Consider the following 23764-nt stretch of genomic DNA (forward strand, 5'->3'; position numbering starts at 1 on the left):
GCTTCTCCCTCTGCCCATGTCTCTGCTTCTCTCTGTGTGTCTCTCATGAAAAAATAACTAAAATCCTTTTTTTTAAGTAATGTTCCAGGTCTTTTTTTTTTTTTTTTTAAGATTTTATTTTGAAGTAATCTCTATCCCAGCATGGCGCTGAAACTCACAACCCTGAGAATTGTGTGCTCCACCAACTAAGCCAGCCAGGTGCCCCAATGTTCTGGGACTTCTGAGTCAAGACCTCAAGAGAACTGGAAGCTTCTGATTCCTTCCTCTTGGAATGCCCCTTCTTGGGATGAGCCACTAGGTTGTGGGGAAAGCCAAGAAGGATGCATGTGGAGGAAAACTATGCTGCTAGCACCAACTGCCCCCTCCTTATTTCCCATACATGCTTCCCACCTGAACAGGTCGCCAGATAAATCAGAGGACACACATGTAAGTTTGATTTTCAAATAGACAATGAGTCATTCTGTAGTACAAGTATATCTCAAATATTGCGTGGGATATACTTATACTAAAAAGTATTCATTATTGGGATTCTTGCTGGCTCAGTCAATGGAATATGTTACTCTTGATCTCGGGGTTGTAAGTTTGAGCCTCATGTTGGGTGGAGAGATTATACCAAAATAAAATATTTTTTTAAAAATTATTCATTATTGGGGTCCCTGGGTGGCTCAGTGGTTGAGTGTCTGCCTTTGTCCTGAGGTCCTGGGATCAAGTCCCACATCAAGCTCCCTTCATGGAGCCTGCTTCTGCCTCTGCCTGTGTTTCTGCCTCTTTCTGTGTGTCTCTCATGAATAAATAGATAAAGTCTTTTTTAAAAATTATCCATTATTAACCTGTGGGTCAAATGGAAGTGGGAGTCCTGTATTTTATTTGGTACAGGCACAACCTCACACCTCCAGAACCTGAGAACTCCCTCCCTTAGCTCAGGTGAAAGGCAAAGGGACAAATGTCAACCACTGAGGACAGATGCTATCCCTCCAGGCCCTTGATGGGACAACTCAGAGATGTGCTCCACCCATTTCTTGAGGCCCTGGTGAGACTGAGAAGTCGCTGCCTGCAGCAGGGATCTGCTCCTTCTATGCTCTCCTCCTGCCCTCTTCACTTCCCCCTATGCCTGCTGGTGCTCCTGAGGGTCACTGTCCCTCAGCCAAATTCTTGTCTCCGGGTGGGTTTTAGGCGAACCCAAGCTGGGACAGTAAGAACTCAATAAAGGTTAACTATAATACTAATAATAGTTGGGGTTACCAGACTTCCTTTCTCTCACAGTGGGGGAATGTAATGGTCTCAGCCAACATTTATTGGACACTTACTGGATACACGCTCCAGGTGTATTTTTCTCACCAACACCCCTCTGAGGTGTCATTAAGTTGATTTTACAGATGGAGAAACTGAGGCATGGAGCAGTCAAGTGATTGACTCCATGTCTCCCTGCTAGGATGCAACAGAAGCAGGATTCCCACCCAGGAGGTGGGGCTCAGTGCCCCCGTGCTAACCACACTGAGCCACAATGCCTCTCCGAGCCCCAGGATGAAATCCAAGCCTTTCCTGACCTGGTCCCTACCAGGCCTCATCCCTGCCGCTTGCACTCTCTTCTCCAGCCAACTCAAACCCTTGGAAGAAGCCGTGCCTTTTCACCTCTGTTCTTTCTACCTTGAACACCCTTCCTCCTTGTAGCTGCCACTTTCGAGTCTCCCTTCTGTATGCACCACCACCTCCAGAAAGCTTTATCTGCATCCACCCTAGGCTTGGTCAGGCTCCTCTGGGCTCCGTGGGCTCCCAGTCACTCCCATTTGATCACACAGGCTGCTTCTGTCTGAGGGCGGGGTCCCCACCTGCTGAATCCCAGCACTGCCCAGCCTAGGGCTGGCATGAGGGTGGGCACACACGAGGGACACAGCCAACACTCGGACATGTGGGTGGAGGAGCAGACAGCTGAGTGAGAGGTACCGTCCTGCCCAGGCATGGGACTAGCCCATGGCCAACACAGAAATCTATAAACCAGCCATCATTGGGCCCCTACTGTCTACACAGCACTGCTCTAATGAAGGAGACCAACAGACTCCTGCACTCATAGGGCCACCTTCTCATGGGGCAGATGGACAATGGATAAATCAGACATGAGGACTGTAAGCACCAGTAAGTGCTGGAGAACAAGGCGGAGCAGGGAGAGAACATAAGGAGGTCAGGGAGGGACGGTCTCACTGAGCCTTCCTCTCTTCTTCTCTGTCCTCATCTGCCTTCTATCTTCTACCTTAAAGCTGATTTGAACAGAAACCTGAAGGAATGAGGAAGCCACAAGAAGATCTGGGGGGAAGAGCATTCCACGCAAAGGAAACAGCAGGTGCAAAGGCCCTGAGGTCAGAGTATACCTGGGGGTTTGAGGAGCAGTGAGGAGGCCATTGTGGCTGGGACAGGGTGAGGAAGAAAGGGTGGGAGGTAACAGGGAGGCGGGACAGGGGCATAGTCACTGAGAAGTTAATAAAGCTGAAGCTGCAGTCCTGTCATCTGCCGGGCCATCCACTGCAGTGGCAGGGGTCTCGAAATGGGTTCATGCTTTTTTTTTTTCTTTTAGTTTTCTCTACTTGAGTGATCTCTACACCCCACATGGGGCTTGAACTCACGACCCTGAGATGGAGAGTCGTGGGCTTCCTCTGAGCCAGCGAGGTGCGCCGGTCACAAGCTTTTGTAAAATCTGCCAAAGTTAAATGCCTTTTCTCAAACTCTATGTGTTAAAAAAGCCAATTTAAACATTTTCCAAGAACCACAGGTCAGTTTTTGCGATGTATTGTGTGTCACTCCATTTCACCATGTTCAGTTAATTTACTGTATTTAATTCATTTTATCCTCTTAGGAAATGTTTCTGTTGAAATATAATATGCGTACAGAAGAGGCCATGCGTTATAAGTGTACAGCTCGATGAATTTTCACAGAGGGGCCAACGCCAGATCAAAAAACAGAATGTGACCAGCTCCCTGACACCCCACAGGGGTGACCACGTATCCTGCCTTCTCACCACACAGATTAATTTATCTGGTTCTGAACTTCACACGAGTAGATATCACTGCTTCCTGTGGTTACATCGTTGTCTGTGGTATGAAAAGGCCACCATTCACCTCCTGTCCTCTGCTGACGGGCATTTATTTAGGCTGTTTCCAGCGTGGAGCTGTGATAAATAGTGTCATGAACATTCTAGAACACGTCTCTTGGTGCACACACTTGCACATTTCTGTTGGTGCTGACACAGTGGAACTGCTGGCTCTAAGGGGTGGCCATGTGTTCTACTTCGCTAGGCGCTGCCGAGCTGTTTTCCAAAGTGCTCCTACAAGACAAGGAGCAATACTGCTGGGAGCCGATAAAGGGTCCTGAGCCCGGGGGGGGGGGGGGGGGGGGGAGATGAGGTCTGAGTTAGGTGTGTGGATCAGATTGGGTGGAGAAGGGGGCGCCTGGGTGGCTCAGTCAGTTAAGCATCTGCCTTCAGCTCAGGTCATGATCCTAGGGTCCTGGGATTGAGTCCTGCATTGGGCTCCCTGCTCAGCGGAGAGCCTGCTTTCTCTCCCACTATCTCTGCTTGTTCTCTCTCTCTCTCTCTCTCTGTCAAATAAATAAATAAAATCTCTTTTAAAAAAAAGATTGAAAAAAACAAAAAAAGATTGAGTGGAGGGAGGGAGGCAAGTGAGGGACACTGAACTAGTCCAGGTGAAGTGTTGGAGCCCTGGAGGAAGGTGGGTAAGAAACTCGGTACATTCCAGAGGGACTCAACAGGATTTGCTGGTGGATCAGACTCAGGGATTAAAAGAAAGAGGGATTTCTTGCCCTGAGCAGTTGGCAGGATGGAGTTTTATAGAGAGGGAGAAGACAGAAGGTGGAACGGGTCTGGGGAAAAGATGCAGAGCTTGTTTTCAGATGTTGGATTCACAAGCCTGGTGTTGAGAGGTGAGGGAGGGTCTGAGGATGATATTTCAGGAATCATCAGGGCTTGCTTGGCTGGCGTTTAGAGTCTCTAGATTGAGGCCACTTTCGGAGTTAGTGTAGCCAGAGAAAAGGCCCAGGATGTGCCCAGGGGTACCCTAATATTAACCAAGAGAGAAGGAGGAACCAGACAGGAGGGCCAGCATGTTGCACAGCCATGCCATCCCACCGCCACCCATTGGCTGGCCACTGATGTCTTCCCCTCTGTGCAAGGCCACCCCCAACGTCCCCCCAGAGTATCACCTCCAGCATGATCGGTCCCCCTCTCTACTTGTGTAGAGCACTCGCCCTGTGCAGTATAACTGCCATCATGCTCTGTTTATTGCCTGTCCCCTCTGTGTCTGCTTCCTGAGGCAGTGACTTCACTCCTCCCTGTCACTGCTGTATCCCCAGGGCCCAGGTCAGTATCTAGAGTCTCACACTGGACAGGACATAGGCGGGAAACACATTTTGCAGAAGGGGGAAGCAAGTTGATTTTCCAGAGGTCCCGTGGGGAAGGCAGGGCAGGTATTTGGGCAAGGCCTGGGGCCCCAAGGCTCCAAGACCGAGATCCCACGGACCCTCTTCCCCCGCTTGTGGCCTCGTTTGGTCCCATTCCGGTCTGGGTTCCAAGTCGGCGGACACGCGGCGCGACGTGGGAGCCGCCGCTAGAGGGCGCTGCCGCCGCGCGTCGGGCTCAAGCGGCAGGGGAGGAGGGAGCGGACCGTCCGCGATGGGGGTGCGCGTGGGGCGCGATGGGGACGCGGAGGCCGGAGGGGCTCTGGGAGACCTCCACCAGCCCGGAATGGAAGCAGGATGAGGACAGGCTTCCCAGGTGATGAGTTTTTAACTCTGTCCTGAAAAATAAGTGGGAGGTGGGGTTTGAGTGGAGCTTGGGGTCCTGGGGGTGGGGGTGGGGGCGGACAGTAAAGACCCCAGCAGGTGTCTAGGACCCGTTAAGTACAGCTCAGTCAGGGGCCATGATCTGGTCAGCATGAGCGGCACACAGCAGGAGCTGGGCAGGCTCCCCCACCCTGTCCAGGCCCAGGCCCCCTGGCAGCATCAGCATTTAGGCTCCCCCGGGGCTCACGCCTGCCCTGAGCCTGGGGACAGTGGTGCCTCCCACAGGGGAGCCTGCCTCTCAGCATGCAACCCCACCTGTCCCAGCTCCTCCCACCCTGCTCTGAGGCCATCTGAGCAGAGGGTCTGGACCACGAGGCCATCCTCTGCCAGGGAGCTGTCTCAGGGCGCACATAGAGCGTCCCCCCTGGTGCTTTGCCACACTGGGGTCAGAACCTGAAGTCCCTGCCGCTCAGAGATCAAGGCTGGCAGGGGACTGCCTGAACTTCTGGAAGGTCTGTGGTCTCCACAGTGTCGGAGGGGCTGAAGCCATCTCATCCTGAGAGACTGGAGAGATTTGGGGGTAGGGCAGGGGGCCCAGCAGGAGGGGGCCTGAGGGCCTGGCAGGGGGCAGACACCCCAGACTGCTTCACTGAGTGGCCAGACCCAGGGACTGCCTCTCCGCAGGCCTCAGTCTCATCACCTGTAGGATGGGGCTCCAGGGAATGGTCTGAGGTGCCTTCCGGGCCCTGGGTCTGAGGTCAGCAGGAAGGCTTGGCTCCTGGAGGCCCACTCCCAGCAAACTGTCCCTCCTGCTTCCTACTGCAAGAGTTTTCAGGGAAAATGTTGTTAGTAATAATAATTATTATATAACAATAATGGCTTTGTTTGGTGTTTCTATAGTCCAAGAACTTTCTAAGTGATGTGTATGTTTCTTTGATCGGTTAATCCCCCCAACAGTACCGTAAGGAACAATTACCAATTCTCTTCTACACATGAAGAAACAGACTCAGAGAGGGAGGTGACTTGGCCAAAGCCTCACAGCTGTGAATGATCTGTATCTGGTTCCAGCCTCTGGGTCCCTAAGGTCATTTGAGTGCCCCAGCCCCCTAAAGCAGGGGTAAAGAGACCCCAAACCTTAGCCCTGCTCTGAGCACAGAGACATATGTGGCTCTGGAGGTCTCCTCCCAGGGAGGGCCTCCCTGTCAGCCTGCCCTGGGTTGGGGGATGGGGCCTGGCTGGCTGGTACTGGCTGGTACTGGCCCTGGAGTGACAGCGTGGGTTAAAAGCCCAAATGACTGCTCTCTGCTGTGTGATTCCAGGCAAATCACTTAGCAGCTCTGTGGCTCAGTTTCCCCTTCTGTAGAATGAAGATAATAAGAGCACCTCCTTTAGAAGATTGTTGTGCAGGAGTGCCTGGGTGGCTCAGTTGGTGAAGCCTGTGACTCCTGATCTTGAGGTCACGGGTTCAAGCCCTACACTAGAGTTTACTTAAAACAAAGGAGGGGGGACAGGAGGATAGAAATTATAGGGAGATTGACCTGTACATGTATAAAATAGCTCTAAAGTTTCTAACAAGGGATTATGTTATTTATCCCTAGGGAGAAGAACTAGGTCCCTGGAGTCTGCGATCAAAAGGAAATATTTTGCAGCACACCTGTAAAGTATTTAAAATGGGGCTGCCTGCATGGCTCAGTGGTTGAGCGTCTGCCTTCAGCTCAGGGCATGATCCTGAGGTTCTGGGATCAAGTCCCGCATCCGGCTCCCTGTGAGGAGCCTGCTTCTCCCTCTGCCTGTGTCTCTGCCTCTCTCCCTGTGTCTCTCATGAATAAAAAAAATAAATAATCTTAAATAAAATAAAATATCTAAAAGGGACATTTTGTGTGTTATCTCCCTGACCAAGGGCAGGGAGGGGGAAACAAATATGTTAACAACAGGGGTCTGAACTCCCAATGCCACCGGGGGCCAGACAAATGTGAATGAGTGAAACAGTCAACTTTAGGAAGTGGTAAGGGGCCGAGGCAGAGTCCTGTTCTCCCTAAAGGGGAAGCCCTACTCAGGATCAACAGCTTGCTGCCTTATGGAGGTGCCAGCCCAGGTTGTCTGAGCTCCCAGCTCCAGCTTTCCAAGGAGAGAAATGGGAATGTGATGACTGGTGGGTGAGGGAGGAGGTCAAGGTGACTGTGGAGGATGTGGCCTGAGTGGGATCTAAGGAGGGGGAACTAGACGCACCAGCTGACTGACCTGTCTGCCTTCCCAATCCTCCTCTCCACTGCTACCTCCCGCTTTATAGGATGGAAAGACAAATGACTCAAGTTTCGCTCTCTGTTGCAGGAGTGGTCATGGGACCCAGGTCTGGCCAATTAGATCTAAGGAGTCTTGTTGGGATGGGTGTGAGTTCTTCAGGATAAAAAGGACAAATGCTTTCACTTAATCCTAAATGTAACCATGCCCCTTCCTTCCCGTGTTAAAAGTGGATGCCGATGAAATGCCAGGAGCCCTAGCAGCTATCTTGTAAACAAGAGGGAAAAGCCAAGTGAATCACAGAGACACCAGCCTTGACATCATTGACCTGGTAACACAATGACAGCCAGAGTTCATCTCAAACTCATCACGATGGGGGTGAAATTAACTCGTATTTGTCTAAGTCATTGTGATCTGCTTTGCCTTTTTTTTTTTTTTTATTGTAGCTAAACACATCCTTAACTTTACAGAGGAGGGAAAAGGAGAGGTTGGATAGGAGTCAATGGAGGACCAAGAACAAGGGCAGAGACTTTGTTTGAAGGTAGGGGAGGGATGAATGTGTTTTTCTTATAATAACTAATATTTATTGGGCACACACGATGGGTGGGGCACAGGGATTTACGGAGATCAACTTATTTCTCACCACAACATTCTGAGCCAGGACTGGCTCTAGCCCCCACCACCCTGAGGGAACCTTGGCCCAGAGAAGCAAAGCAACTTGGCCAAAGGTCTCAGAGCTATGAGGCAGCAGAGGCAGATCTGCATTCAAGTAGATGGAGTCCAGCCAAAAATGGAATCTTCGATTCCTTAGTGAATGGAGCAGATGACTAAGCACACGCCCCTCTTAGGGCTCAGTCTCCCACTGTGTGAAATGGGGCTGGTCGTCTCACTCAGCACTGGGGCAATAGGAACCTGCCATTCTGTGAGTGGCCCTTGTGAGGGCTGAGGCAAGACGGGTGGGTGGCACTGGGGCATGGGGTGGGTGCTGAGATGTGCCAGCAGGGTGAACCGGCCTCCGCTGGCCCAGCAGGCCCAGGGGAGGCAGGCACTGCTGTCTGGGGCTTGGGGTCAGCCAGCCGGCACCTCCTCTTGCAGGTCCATCTTGGGGTCCCGCTGCCCAGCCAGGAACCCTGCCAGGAGCGGCAGCCACCCTCTGGGGCGGAAGGAGTCTGGGGACATGGCTGCTGGGGGCAGGCGATCCGGAGGGAGCAGCCGGGTCCTGGATCCAGGGTCAGCTGAAGTGCCGGAGGCTCTGTGCCCACCCCGCTGGCCCTCTCTGGGGCTCAGCTTCCTCTTCTGTAAATTGGGGCTTGAACAGCCCCTCTGCCACCTGTTGAGAGGGTTCTGAGGGATGATGGCAAGTGCAGGGGGGAGGGACAGGTGAGGTGGGGGGCAAAGGCGCAGGGTGGGGACCAGTGTGCGGGCTGCGACCCACCGACCCACCGACCCACCGACCGCGGGTCCCTCCCAGCCGCACTCACTCGGTCCGCCCGGTTCCGCCCCCAGCATTTCGGGGCGGCCTCAGGAAATGCCAGCCCTCCCCCCAACGCGGTCCTCGGTCCTCGGTCCTCGCAGGGGCGATCACCGCCCGCAGCCGCTGGCCAGCTCCTCGCCCGCCGCTCCTCCCCGCCCTTCCCTTCCCGGCGCTGGCCTTTGCTCACATCTCCGGCCCAGGGCAGTGCCCGCTCTCTTGCCTGGCCCTCGACACTCACCCGCTGGCCACCAGAGCCTTCTGGATGGTCGGCGCCTCCTCCCCCCTCCCCCCACCCCAACTCTTTACTCTCAGGCTGGGAGAAGGCAGGTGGAGAGCAGGGCTGGGGCGGGCTGGGGTCTCAGGAACTGGGCTGCTACCCCATGGAGAGGTGACTGCTGTGATGGGGGGCAACGTTGGGGACATTCCGGAAACCCAGAAGAGGAATCAGGGAAGCGGTCGGGGAGGGCTGCCTGGGGAAGGTGACGTTCATGTCTGGACTGGAAGAGCATGGTAATGAGCAAGGACAAGTGTTTCAAACAAGAATTCGTTTATTCAACAAGCATTTATTGAGCAGCTACTTTGTGCCAGTCGCAGTGGGAGGACCAGTAGGGTTTGGGCAGGAGGCAAGATCGGTTTGCGCTCTCGTGGGCTTTCACTAGGGGAGTCTGAGGAGGAGGTAAACTGACAAACTGGGCGCAGAGCTACTGAGGGAAAGGAAATCGGGGGCGGGGGGGGGGGGTTAAGGGGCCTTGTGCTAGCCTGAGTTAGATGGTCAGCAGGGCTTCCCTTCCCAAATGACTGTGGAGGCATGAGCAAGGCTTACATCAGCAAGAGGGAGGGTGGGGAGGTTCCAGATGGGAGGAACAGCAAGTGCAAGTTGGAGGTTGGGAGGACGCAGGGGACCGGCTCCTGGAGCCGAGACTGCCAGGCGGCACCACAGACTAGTAGCTCCATTCGATCAACAAGGCCAGTGGATCCAGGCAGCGAAGTGACCTGCCCAGGGTCACGAGCAGTAGAGCCAGGATCTGAGCAGAGACAGGAGCTGCTAACCACAGGGGGCTCCATGGCTCCTTGACGCCAACCCACTGCTGCACACCCCTTCGCACACCCCTCCGGGAGCCAGGGCCAGCCTCTCCTGCGGCAGCTGTTGCCAGGCAGGGCCGCAGGGTGGCAGGTGCTGATGGAGGGGACAGCCCACTGGTGGTAGGAGATGCTGCCCTGGGACAGGCAGGAGCGGAAATCGCCGTGGGATGTTGGAGGTTGTGGTGGCCGTGATGTGGTTTTTGCAGGGCCCCTGTGGTCACAGCCTGGGCCCCGTGCCTGCCTCCTGTGGCTTCTTCACCCACACAGTCCTCATCGGGGCCTGTTCTGTTTCCCAGAGCTTGGGCTGGGAGTCCAGATGGGCCCCTCCTCAATCGTGGGAGACCTCCCTCACTTTCAATCCCGGGAGGCTGGGATTGGCCTCCCTGTTTTGTAGAGAAGGAACCTTGGCTTCAGAGAGGGACAGCGGCTGGGCCAAGGTCACACAGCACAAGAGCTGCTCCAGGAGCACCCCCAGTGGTCAGCTCCTCCCCTCCCCCCAGCTCATCTTCCCACTCTCCTAAAGATGAGTCCTGGGATCTCATCCTGACAAACTACTTGCCCTTGAATCCTGTTCTCCATGGGCTTCCAGGAGTGCCCAATGAAGACATTCCACCCATTGTCAAACATAGGACAGGCCCTAAGAGTGGTACCTCTGGCCTCCATTTGTGGAGGGAGCGGATAAGGGCGCAGACTCTGGGCTCATGCGGCCTCCACCACCTACTCCGAAGCCACTTGCCCTATGCTGCAGTTCTCTCATTGGTGAAATGGGGTCACGATGGTGCCTTCCCCACTGTATTGGCATGAAAGTTAAATGAGATAATATAGGGAAGTGTTTAGGGGAAGGGCTGCCATGGTGTCTCTATGTGGGCTTTGCTGTTATTATTAGGCACCTACTGCGTGCTCTGGCCCCGCACAGACCGGCTCGATCCGTACAGTCACGATGAGGCAAATGCTTCCTCACCTCCGCTTCACAGATGGGAGATGGAGATTCGACGGGAGTTGAAGGTTGCCCAGAGTCTCACAGCTGGTGAGACGCGGTGTCAGGACGGAAACCCAGGCCAGGCTGACTCAGACATCCTCGAGGCCCTCTGCCAACAGGGCGGCTGTGACTCAAGTTTGCAGGAAGAGGGGGAGGTGGGAGGGGTAAGTGGATGCCGAGGGGAATCCAAGGCCTATTTTCTCAGAAATAGAAGTGCACTTGGTGACGTCTGCACACGGTATGGTTGAGGCAAGAAGTAGCCAGTAAGGGGCCTAGTCCCTTGGCACAGCCAGCTTGACAAGGCTGTGGGAAAATGTGTGGTCTGTGAAGGGGCAGCTGGATTTCAACCTGGGCCTCTGAGGCCTTGGCCTGGTCACGAGCACATCCTGGGCTCAGTCTCTAGCACTGTGGGGGACGTCCAGGCTTGCACTGGAGTCCCCAGTCCTCTGTTGCCCTGCCTGTACCTGAGGTATGATGTCAGACCCAGGCAGGACCTCTTAGGCTCCTTGAGTACCAGGGGAGGTGAGCTGTGAGGATAAGTGAACCTCTGCTGGCCACCCTGCCTAGAGGGCTGTGAATCAGTGGACTCAGAATTTGGAGGACCCCAAGGTGAAGCCAGAGTAGGGGTTAGGGAGGGCCTGGGCTCCCTGGGCTCATGTCTGGTGAACAGGGCACCCTTGGGCAATAAACCAGGCCAGACAAGGCACACACCCCATGATAGAGCTCTCATCCCTCTCCCAGAGCCTGCATGCCCTGAGCGGCTGGGACAGCTTTCTTGGAGGTCATAGTTTCTAGCCCTGGGCCCTGGACTCCACCCATCAGTAAGAACCTGGATGCCTAGGTATGCAGGCTGGTCGGGAGGGAGGGAGGTCAGAGAGCATTTCTCCAGGCCTTTCATCTCTCCATTGATTGGCTAGATCTTTGTTGAGCACCCGCGGGGTGCCAGGCTCTGATCTAGGATCTTGGGGATGCCACCATAAAGACAAATGAAAAGCCCACCCTCTCAGAAGGGAAAGACACAATAAACAAAGAAATCAGTGCATAACATAAGTCAAGTGGTGATCAATGCTATGAAGTCCACACAAAGCAGGGAGGGGGTGAAGAGAGATGTAGGGGCGGGGGGGGGGGCACCATCTTAGTGGTCCAGGAAGACTGATGGAGCACTGGGCTGAAGGGTACAGAGGACAGGGCATCTGGGTGGACATCTGGGGGAGGGCATTCCAGGCCAAGGGAATGGGAGGGACAATGTTGGGGAGGCTCCAGGTGCAGGGGGAGGGTTGGGTGGGGCAAGATGGGCAGGGCCTTCTAGCCGCGAGAGGGCCTGGGGATTTGATTCTAAGGATCATACAAAGTCCTTGGAGGGTTTGAAGGAGGTGACTCGATCTTATTTGGTCTTCCCAGCTACCCACCCTGCCAGCAAGGATTAGTGCCCCTGAATTGCAGTCAGGAAGCTGAGCTCTGAGAGCATCTCTGAGCAAGTCTGAGGCCTTTGTCCGAGACTCCCAAACCTACTGTTTGTGTGGTGCTGGGGGCAAGCTACAAGGCCCTCCCCAGGGGACCACATTCCATTAACCCAGCGCTTACAGACTGGCTTCTGCCACTCACACACATACTTAGACATTACGCCTGGGGCCAGAACCTTGCATGGGCCGGTACCAACAAGTCCTCCCTCAAGAAACCGCCAAACCACAGAGCGACAGAAACTAAATTGTGTCACCATCTGGGAAGCAGGTGCTCGGAGGGTCTGCAGCCGGAGAAGGCCACACCGAAGGCAGGATGCCGACTGAATCCTAAAAGCCCCATCAGCACTCAGCCAGGTCAACTGCTAGAAGGGGCCTGAGGGGTGGAGAGGAAGCTCCAGGCAGAAGGAACAGCACACAGGGAAGCTCAGAGGCAAGCATGTGCAGGTCGTCTAAGGGGATGATTGGTGGGCCTATAATGTGGGATGGTGGGGGAGCAGTGCTAATAGATGAGCCAAGAAAGGGCAATCCCTTCCCCACTCTGGAGCTGTTTCCTAATCTATTCAGTGGGTGATCAGAAGGAAGTATGAGACCAGGGATGGGAAGGGGCACTGGGAGGGCCTCAGGCTGGCTGGGCAGGTCCGGGCTGGCCCACTTCTTCCTCCCGCCTTCATCTGAGTATGTGGGAGACCCTGAGCCAACAGCCCAGACCAAGGGAATGGAGTTTTGTTCTCATCCTTCTACTTGGGGCCTCTCAGCTAAGCACATTTACAAAAATTGATAAAGCTATTGTTTTATGTTCTTAAATTGCATTTCCTTTGGATTAAAGAAAGAAGTAGAGAGAAGAAAGGAGAGATTTGGTAGTCCCTGGAACCATCCTGTTCCAGCCCTAGTCCCCAGCATCAGGGAGTAGGGGCTCAGAAAAGGAAGGTTGCCCGGGTGAGCCAAAGTGAGCAGGGGAGAAGGCAGCAGGGAGAACCAGTCTGGAGATATCCACGGTCTCAGGATAGACCGGTAGATCCTGATTTCACTTGGCCGAGGGCCCCTTCCAGCATTGAGAGCTGACCTCTTGGCATTCTTCCAACAACACTGGGTTATGAGTTTATGAGTGCCCATTCTGTGCCAGGCCTTAGACCACATGCTTCCCATCTGTTATCTGAGTACCAAGCAGCAGGCATTATAGGCCCCACTTTACAGGTAAGGAAGCTCGAGGCTCAGAGAGGAACAGTGACTTGTCCAAGATCACCTAGCTGGGAAGTGACCACTCTGGATTCAAATCCAGTCCTCTCTGTCCCCAGGACCTATATTTTCAACCATGGATATGGCGCATTATAACCAGATTAGGGGCATGTCTTTCCAAAGAGAGGAGCATCCAGATGGAAAAGCTGGAGGACTTAAGCAATTTCCCCAACATATCACAAAAGGTTAGTCCTCTCTGCTTCTAAAAAGTTCTGGATTCAGGATGCCAGGGTGGTTCAGTGGTTGAGTGTCTGCCTTTGGCCCAGGGCGTGATCCTGGAGTTCCAGGATCAAGTCCAGCACTGGGCTCCCTGAATGGAACCTGCTTCTTCCTCTGCTTATGTCTCTGCCTCTCTGTCTCTCGTGAATAAATAAATAAAATCTTTAAAAAATTTTAAAAGGTTCTGGATTCTTTTAGGGCTTCAATATTTTCATCTGTGAAATGGGCCAGTAAGCTTGCCTGGCTACCTCTTCATCTAACATGAGAATAGTGCAGACAGGGCCCAGCCTTGGGAGCATGATGGTTGCTCCTGATTCTCTGGGAATCAGCAGGTTTGTGGGTTCTGGGAGCAGCTCTGCACAGCTCTGTGTAGCCCAACACATGCACACAAACTTCCTTGCAGCTCAGCACTTTCTTTCTTTCTTTCTTTCTTTCTTTCTTTCTTTCTTTCTTTCTTTCTTCTTTTTTTTTTTTTTAGATGTATTTATTCATTTTGGAGAGGGAGGGAGAGAGAGCGAGAGAGCAGGAGGAGGGTCAGAGAGAGAGAAAATCTCAAGCAGATTCCCTGCTGAGCAAGGAGCCTGATGCAAGGCTTGATCTTACAACTCTGAGATCAAGACCTGAGCTGAAATCAAGAGTTGGGCACTCAACCAATGAAGCCATCCAGACACTCCAGCACAGCACTTTCATATCTTATGTAATCTTTTGCGGACAAGGCAGGAGCTATCACTGTCCTGTCCACTTTATAGTCAAGAAAGCTGCAGCTTAGAAAGGCTGAGGGAGGTGCCTGAGGTCACACAGCTGCCACGCCCCTTGCACCTCTGTCTTAGGCATTCCAAATCCCTGTGGCTTTGCACACAACACTGTCCTGTGAGCTCTTCTGCAGGATTCTCAGCCAGCTCAGGTTGCTATGGCCTCTCCTGGAATCCTTCAGGCTGCAGGCTCTCCACTCAAGCCCATTCATTTTTCCTCTGGGGAATAAGGAAGGGGATTAGGACTCTAAAAATGGAGTGGAAAGCAAGGAGCAGAGCAACAGGACAGTCTAAGCACCTGCTTCACTATCCTCACGTGGCTATGGCAGAGGTCTCATGATGGGGCCACAGTTGTGGTGACAAAACCCATATGACAGGAAAACTTAGGTCTGCAAAAAGGTGGAATGGTTTTAATGAGTGAGGGATCTAGGATTTGAACCCTTACTTTCTGACTTCCAATGTCATGCCTTTGCATTAGAGGGGGCCATACCCAGTGGGTTGACTGTCATCTCAGTCTTGATTTGGACTTTTGCCTGAAATGCTTAGCTGATGCTGACAGAAGGGTGTGATGCAGACCAGGAGTGATCAAGGGCAGGGCATGGTCCCCAGCACAATGATGTCATTTCTTTCTGCCTCTTTGTTTCAAAGACAGGAGCTTTTTAAGAATAGAAGCAGCAAGTGATTTGCTATTACACATAAAATATGGTTGGGAGGGCATAGATAAATAAAACTAAGATTTAAGCATGACTTTAACAAATATTTATTCATATCTGAAATTATATCAAGAACTAATGGAGAGGGGCAGTCTGGGTGGCTCAGCGGTTTAAGCGCCTGCCTTCGGCCCAGGGTGTGATCCTGGAGTCCCAGGATCGAGTCCCATGTCAGACTCCCTGCATGGAGCCTGCTCCTCCCTCTGCCTGTGTCTCTGTCTCTCTCTCTCTCTCTCTCTCTGTCATGAATAAATAAATAAAATCTTAAAAAAAGAAAAAAAAGAACCAATGGAGAACCACTCTGAATACTCGAGTAAGTATTGCCACACTTATAAATAAGAGGTTTGCTACATTCCCTTACTAATGACCTTGAATGGAGGCACAGGGTGGGGACGGCTATTTATTGATCTGGGATAGACAAGACATCACATAGGGGGGTCTTTGGTCATGAGGAAAAGAAATGGGTTCTCGTTGGGGCCCCTGGGTGGTTCAGTGGTTGAGTGTCTGCCTTTGGCTCAGGTCATGATCCTGAGGTCCTGGGATTGAGTCCCGCATCGAGCTCCCTGCAAAGAGCCTGTTTCTCCCTCTGCCTATGTCTCTGCCTCTCTTTGTGTGTCTCTCTCATGAATAAATAAATCTTAAAAAAAAAAAGAAAGAAAGAAAGAAATGGATTCTGGTTAACTAAAGAAAAAAAGCAGAAGGAAATTTAGTGGTAGGAGATGGAGTAGCTCAGAGAATCCAAGACAAAGCTTGGAAAGGCTACCACCCAAGGTAGTTCCAGAATCTTAGAAGGGAGAATTGATGGACAATTCTGTGGGGTGGCCCATGAAAATGCTGGGCAGTTAATCCAATGGAGGACCCCTCCAGGTGGCTAAGATGTTGGCTAATATCATTCAAATTCCTAAAGATATTGCCTGCAGCTGGCAGGTGGAACCTGACTAAACCAGAAATAATTTAGCAAAGGTTAACTTCAAATCCTACCTTTGGTGTGAGAGAACCCAATATAGATGAGGATATCTTTAAAAAAAATAGATGAGGATATCTGGCATTACAATAACCTAAAGACAAGAGTGGAATGCTCTTTGAGAGCCTCTACAAGGAACCTGCAGATAAAGGACACACATTGGCATTGTTTCTAGAAACAGAATGCAGGGGTTAATGTGCTCCATTCACTGGGGACTGGTTAAATACACAAGTATTATGAATGAGGCAGTTCTTTTTATGTTTATAGGGAAGAATCACCAAGAGGCACACTGTTAAGTAAAAAGAGTACACTGCAGTGCATAGAGGAGGTTGCCATATGTGTAGAGGTTGAGGGGTGGTGCAGATACATATGAGCCTTCAAGCACCGAGAGAATCCATACATATATGTTGCCCCATACAGTTGTTGCCCCAAGGAGGGGGGACTTGTTTTCCACTATACCCTGACATACAGCTTGAAAATTTTCTGTGCATGTTAAACCAAAAACACCTTTTAGGGGGCACCTGGCTGGCTCAGTCAGTACAGCATGTAACTCTTGGTCTTGGGGTCCTGAGTTGGAGCCCCACTTTGGGTGTAGAGATCACTTGAATAAATAAAACTTTTAAAAAATAGAGCAGCTTGGATGGCTCAGCAGTTTAGCGCTGGCCCAGGGCGTGATCCTGGGTCCCAGCATCGAGTCCCATGTTGGGCTCCCTGCATGGAGCCTGCTTCTCCCTCTGCCTGTGTCTCTGCCTCTGTGTGTGTGTGTGTGTGTGTGGTGAATAAATAAAATCTTAAAAAAAACTTTTAAAAATAATAAACAAATAAATAACCCCTTTTACTTGGACTGGTTTTAGATTTACAGGAAATTTGCAAATTTAGCACAGAGGGGTCCTCTACACCCATCATTCCATTTTCCCTAGTTACCATACATTACCATTGTCCGTTTGTCAAAACTCAGAAATTAACATTGGTACAATACCATGAACTAAGTCACAGAAATTATTTGGATTTCACCAGTTTTCTTCCCATCTCCCTTTTCTGTACTGGGATTCCAACTGGGATACCACATTGCATTGAGTTGTCTTGTGATTGTAGTCTCCTTTAGTTGGTGACAATTTACTACTCTCTCTTGTGTTTCATGATCTCCACAGTACTTTCAAAGAGTACTGGTTAGATATATATAGGATTTGTGAACATATATTTTTAGGATCAAAAAATTGTTTTAAGATTCATTTATTTACTTACTTACTTACCTGACAGAGAGAGCACAAGCAGGGGGAGTGGCAGGCAGAGGGAGAAGGAGAAGCTGACTCCCTGCTGAGCAGGGAGCCCAATGTGAGGCTCCATCCCAGGACCTAGGATCACCTGAGCCAAAATCAAGATTTGGATGCCTCACTGACTGAGACACCCAGGTGCCTGCTACTAGGATTATCTTAAAATATATTTACTACAAAAGAAAATCAGGGCACCTGGGTGGCTCAGGTTATGATCCCAGGTCCTGGGATGGAGCCCCACATTAGGCTCCCTGCTGGGGGTGGAGGGGGAATGTCTGCTTCTCCATCTCCCGCTGCCTGCCTTTCCTCCTGCTTGTGCTCTCTCGCTCTCACTCTCTCTCAAATAAATAAATGAATAAAATATTTTTTTAAAATAAATAAGGAAGAAGAAAGAGAGAAACATAGAAAAAAGATATGGAAAGAAAGGAAAAAGAAAGAATGAATAAATGGAAGTAAGAAGAGAAAAGGAAGAGAAAACTTCAGACTTTCTCTCAAGAGAGAATTTTGCTTGAGGCAACAGTGGCTGTGGCCTTCAAGAAAGCTACAATGAGGGCAGCCTGGGTGGCTCAGCGGTTCAGCGCCGCCTTCAGCCCAGGGCCTGATCCTGGAGACCCAGGATCAAGTCCCACATCAGGCTCCCTTCATGGAGCCTGCTTCTCCCTCTGCCTGTGTCTCTGCCTCTCTCTGTCTCTCATGAATAAATAAATAAAATCTTTTAAGAAAAGAAAGTCACAATGATGCCAACAGCTCTAGTCAGCTAGTTCCTGGGCTGGTCTAAACTGAGGTGTTAAGAACTGTCTCTGTGATACTGACCCTTATCATAGATGCAATAATCCTCAGCAAAATATTAGTAGATCAAATTCACCAACACATTCAGAGGATCACACATCCTGACCAAGTGAGATACATCATTTTCGTGACACAAGGGATGCATCCACAAATCAATCACCATGGTACATCACATTAACAAAACAAAGGATAAAAATTATGTGATCATCTCAATAGATGCATTAGAAGCATTCGAGGGGGGCCTGGGCAGCTCAGTCAGTTAAGTATCTGTCTTTGGCTCAGGTCATGATCTTGGGGTCCTGGGATTGAGTCCCCCATTGGGCTCCTGCTCAGCAGGGAGTCTATTTCTCTCTCTCCGTCTGCCATTGCTCCCTCCTGCTCATGCTCATTTTCTCTCTCCCTATCAAAATAAATAAGTAAAATATTTTTTTATAACTTAAAGATTGATTGATTTGGAGAGAAAGAGAGAGAGAAGAGAGAGAGAGAGAGAGAGAGAGAGAGACAGAGATCACAAGCAGGGAGGAGAGGGAGAAGCAGGCTCCCCACTGAGCAGGGAGACCAATGTGGAGCTCGATCCCAGGACCCCGGGACCATGACCCAAGCTGAAAGCAGGCACTTAACTGACAGAGCCACTTCGGCACCAATAAATAAAATCTTTTTTTTTTTTTTAAGATTTATTTATTCATGAGAGACAGACACAGAGGGAGAGAGAGAGAGGCAGAGACACAGGCAGAGGGAGAAGCAGGCTCCATGCAGGGAGCCTGACATGGGACTCGATCCCAGGACCCCAGGATCACGCCCTGAGCTGAAGGCAGACACTCAACCACTGAGCCACCCAGGCATCCCCCGTAAATAAAATCTTAAAAAATGAAAAAAGAAGAAAAAGCATTTGGCAAAATTCAACAACCATTTATGATAAAATCTCTCAACAAGTGAGTATAGAGGGAATATGTTTCAACATAATAAAGGCTTTATAGGGGGCGTCTGGGTGGCTCAGTGGTTAAGTGTCTACCTTTGGCTCTGGTCGTGATCCCAGGATCCGGAATCGAGTCCCGCATTGGGCTCCCTGCAAGGAGCCTACTTCTCCCTCTGCCTATGTCTCTGCCTCTCTCTGTGTCTCTCATGAATAAATAAATAAAATCTTAAAAAAAAAAGAAATGAAGGCCGTATATGACAAACCCACAAATAACATCGTACTCAATGGTGAAAAGCTGAAAGCTTTTCCTCTAAGATAAGCAATAGGACAAGGATGTCCACCCTCATCATATTTATTCCCCATAGTACTGAAAGTCCTAGCTACAGCAATTAGGCAAGGAAAAGAAGTTAAATGTGTAGGGAACTAAAAATGTCACGATTAACAGATAACATGCTATTATATATAGAAAACCCTAAAGACTCCACCAGAAAAGCTATTAGAACTAATAAATGAATTCAGTAAAGTTGCAGGATACAAAATGAATATGAAGAAATCTGTTATTTTCTATACATTAATAATGAATTATCAGAAAGATAAATTAAAATAATTCCATTTACAATTGCATCAAAAAGAATAAAATACATGAGAATAACTTTAACCAAGGAGGTGAAAAGACCTGTATTTTGAAAACTGTAAGACACTGAGGCACCTGGGTGGCTCAGTTGGTGTAGTGTCTAACTCTTGGTTTCAGCTCAGGTCATGATCTCAGGTCATGAGATCAAGCCCCATGTTGGGGTCACTGCTCAGCATAGAGTCTGCTTGAGTTTCTCTCTCTCTAAAATAAACAAAGTCTCGGGGATCCCTGGGTGACTCAGTGGTTTACCGCCTGTCTTCTGCCCAGGGCGTGATCCTGGAGTTCCGGGATTGAGTCCCGCCTCAGGCTCCCTGCATGAAGCCTGCTTCTCCCTCTGCCTGTGTCTCTGCCTCTCTCTCTCTCTGTGTGTGTGTCTCTCATGAATAAATAATAAAATAAAATCTTAAAAAAAAAGAAAGAAAGAAAAACTGTAAGACACTGATGTGGGGTTGCCCGGGTGGCTCAGGGGTTGAGCATCTCCCTTCAGCTCAGGTCATGATCCCGGGGTCCTGGACTCCCTGCAGGGAGTCTGCTTCTCCCTCTGCCTGTGTCTCTGCCTCTCTCTGTGTGTCTCTCATGAATAAATAAATAAAATCTTTAAAAAAACTTTAAAAAAAGACACTGATGTAAGAAATTGAATATGAAACAAATGGAAAGATACACCATATTCATGGATTGGAAGAACTCATATTGTTAAGATGTTCACACTACCCAAAGGAATCTACAGATTCAATGAAACCCCTATCAAAGTACCAATGTTGTTGTTTTTTATAGAACTGTAATAAAAATAAGTCACAGGCATGTAATGTACAGCATAGGGACTATAGTCAATAATGTTGTAAAACTTTGTAGGATGACAGTAACTAGACCTATCCTGGTGATCAGTTTGTAATGTATAAAAACATTGAATCATGATCTTGTACACCTGAAATGAATATCATATCGTACATCAATTCTATGTCTATTTTTATGTGTTTATTTTAAAATATTTATTTATTTATTTTTAGGGGGTGTGGAGGGACAGAGGGAGAGAGAGAGAGAGAATCTCCAGCAGGCTCCACGCTGAGCACAGAGCCTGATACGGGGGCTTGATGTGGGACTCGATCTCACCACCCTGAGATCAAAACTTGACCTAAAACCAAGACTCAGATGCTCAACCAACTCAGCCATCCAGGCGCAAAAATATTTCTATTTTTTCAAGAGTTTTCTGGGGCATCTGGGTGCCCTAGAGCATCATACCCTGGTATGATCCCAGGGTCCTGGGATCCAGTTCAGCACTGGGCTCCTCTCAGGGAGCCCTCTCCCTCTGCCTGTGTCTCTGTCTTTCTCTGTGTCTCTCACGAATAAATTAATAAAATCTTCAGAAAAATAAAATAAGGGATGCCTGGGTGGCTCAACGGTTGAGTGTTTGCCTTTGGCCCAGGGCGTGATCCTGGAGACCCAGGATCGAGTCCCATGTCCCACATCGGGCTCCCTGCAGGGAGCCTGCTTCTCCCTCTGCCTGTGTCTCTGCCTCTCTCTCTCTCTGTGTCTCTCATGAATAAATAAATAAAATCTTTAAAATAAAATGCACCATCTTTTATTGCTTTCTCAGGCAAGAGCAGGAGTCCGAACACCACCGGGAAGCCAAGTAGCCAGGCTCAGCATTCTTGGCATGAGGATGTAAAGGCTACTACCTTCTACAAGGGACCGCACGTGTCTACTGTTATGGGTTGGCTGACCTGTGTGCCTGCGGGCGTCAGAATCAGACTCACCACGCTCCATCCACCACAGGAAAGTCCCGGCCTCCACTCACCCTTCATGCCTTCATCCCTTCTCTGTGTCACGCCCTCCCCACCACCAAAAGTAAAGAAAAAAAATTGTAGTGTTCCATTTGGAATCTTCACCAACACAGAAGGAAAACCCTGACAATTATTCGTCAATAAGAAACAGAAAAAAAAAAAAAAAGAAACAGAAATGTTGTGTCATAAGATCAGAAACTATATTTAAATGGATGTTATGCTTTTATAGTTGCACATAAGGCCCAAGGGAGGAAAACTGATGAAGGCCATTGAAACTTGTTTATGAGGTGTGATGAGAGCTTTGGAAGAAAGGCATTGTATAATCCCGAGCAGAATGACCAGTTTATTGATTGATTTAGTGAATGGTACAAGTATAAAAGCATGAAATTCTCAAAAATTAAAACATAAACTGAAAATGAGGTTGATGACCATTATTTTCGGGAATCTGAGTACTGAGTGGTGAAAACCCAAGCCTGTCGCTTGGAAGGAGGAAAGGGAGTTCATTAGAGTGGTGGGCATTGCTGCATACCTCCTCAGCTTCTGTTCCTTTCCCATAACTTCACCCCCTCACCTCAAGCTCCTCACAGTTGGTTTGGAGAAGAGCAGGCAATCCAAGTTCTTCCGATCTGATCCTAGCAAGCCTTGAGTATTGGTTTGCTAGTTGGGAGAAAGAGATATTGTTTGCTTCTGGGTGGTGTGGCTACAGATGCGAGGCCAATTTACAGCCAGTCAAGACATCAACCAAGGAAAATAATATGCCTAGGAGGCACATGGCATATGTGAAAGAAATGGAGCCAGAACCTTGATCACACTGTACCTGAAGCCCTGCCCCTGGAAATTTCAGTTAAATGAGCTAATTGATTCCAATGATTATTTAAGCTACGTTGAGTTAGGTTTCCTTTTTTAAAAAAATAATTTTATTATTTTTTTAAAGATTTTATTTATTTATTCATGAGAGACAGAGAGAGAGAGAGAGAGAGAGAGGCAGAGGGAGAAGCAGGCTCTATGCAGGGGGCCTGATGTGGGACCCAATCCTGGGTCTCCAGGATCAGGCCCTGGGCTGAAGGCGGCGCTAAACCGCTGAGCCACCCGGGCTGCCCTGAGTTAGGTTTTCTAGCAAAATAGTTCCAACTGATATATATTGGCTTGTGTGCCAAAAAAATCCAGGGTGAAAGTTGCAGGATGGCTGGTTAAAGATGCTCAAATAATGTCAGTAGAACTCTATCTTTTCTCTCACCTCTGTGCTACTTTCATTCTCAGGCTGAGTCTCCTAGTGTGGAGCTGTTCCAGCCTTACATCCCACTAGTTCAGCAACCTAATAGGAAGAGAAGCTTCTTGTCTTTCAACGGTTTCTGCAAAAATCCTGGGCATGAATCTTATTGCCTGGTTTTGAGTCATGTGCTCAGTCCTAAACCAACCACTATGACCAAGGAGGGAAGCTCTGCTTGGCTCAGACTTTTTCTACACCCAACCCTGGAGCCGGAAGGGCAATCTCCCCTCTCAACCTATTCAAATTCCTCTCAAGAGGTTAGCTTTGGAATCAGGAGAGCCCGGGTTTTCCAGTATCATTGCCTTTTAGCATTGTGATTATAGACAAATTGAATCTCATCTATAAAATGGGGATAAAGATGGTCTCGAACTCAAGGTTGTTGTTAAGAGGAAATGAGATAATCCATACAAAGCATTTGCACAGTGCTCACTGCTTTCTTGTCGTTGTTATTATTACTGTTACCTAACTCCAGTACCTCCACTTCTAGGAAGTCTGCCCTGATTTCTCCCTCCCCAGGAGCTATAAGGAAATTTTCTCCCTGTGAGCTCTCACAGCCCTTTCTCTTGTGATTTTCTTTCTTTCTTTCTCTCTTTCTTTCTTTCTTTCTTTCTCTCTTTCTCTCTTTCTCTCTTTCTTTCTTCCTTTTAAAAGATTTTATTTATTTCTTCATGAGAGACACAGACAGAGGGAGAAGCAGGCTCCACACAGGGAGCCCAACATGATATCTGATCCTGGGTCTCTAGAATCACACCCTGGCGCTAAACCGCTTAGCCACCCAGGGTGCCCTCTCCTGTGATTTTCTATGTGGTATTTCAGTTTCTGCTCCTGTTCATGACTCTTCTCTGCCCTTTTAGGCTTCCAGCCCCTAGAAGGGCAGTAGCTTCTTTTCCGTGTCTTAATAAAAAACACTGTTAATGCCCATCCAGGGCTGATTAAAAGACAAAATTCAACCAAGTAAAATTTGAAGATCTAATGGACTTTATTAAATGGTTCATGAATTGAGCAGCACCCCATCTGGCAAGTAGAGGGGCACTCCAGAGAAGGTGTGGGAAATGGAAGGTTTTTCTAGGAAGGAGGGTGGGGCAAGAAAGTCATAAACAAAAGAAAAGGATTGTTTCAGGCAAGACCACTTTTCCTTAGAGGGAAAGACTGGGGGGGGGGGGTTCTCATTATACAGATTACCTCATCTTC

General features: G+C 49.6%; 1 long non-coding RNA gene across 1 annotated transcript; it reads left to right on the top strand.

Moving 5' to 3' along the window:
- The first annotated feature begins 4652 nt into the window (after positions 1 to 4652).
- LOC144305290 (uncharacterized) lies at positions 4653 to 6660 on the top strand. Its single transcript, XR_013372340.1, has 2 exons — positions 4653 to 4780; positions 6387 to 6660. It is a non-coding gene; the product is annotated as an uncharacterized LOC144305290 (long non-coding RNA).
- The last annotated feature ends 17104 nt before the right edge of the window (positions 6661 to 23764 follow it).

The sequence above is a fragment of the Canis aureus genome, chromosome 3 (genome assembly GCF_053574225.1).
Source record: "Canis aureus isolate CA01 chromosome 3, VMU_Caureus_v.1.0, whole genome shotgun sequence".
Lineage (NCBI taxonomy): Eukaryota > Metazoa > Chordata > Mammalia > Carnivora > Canidae > Canis > Canis aureus.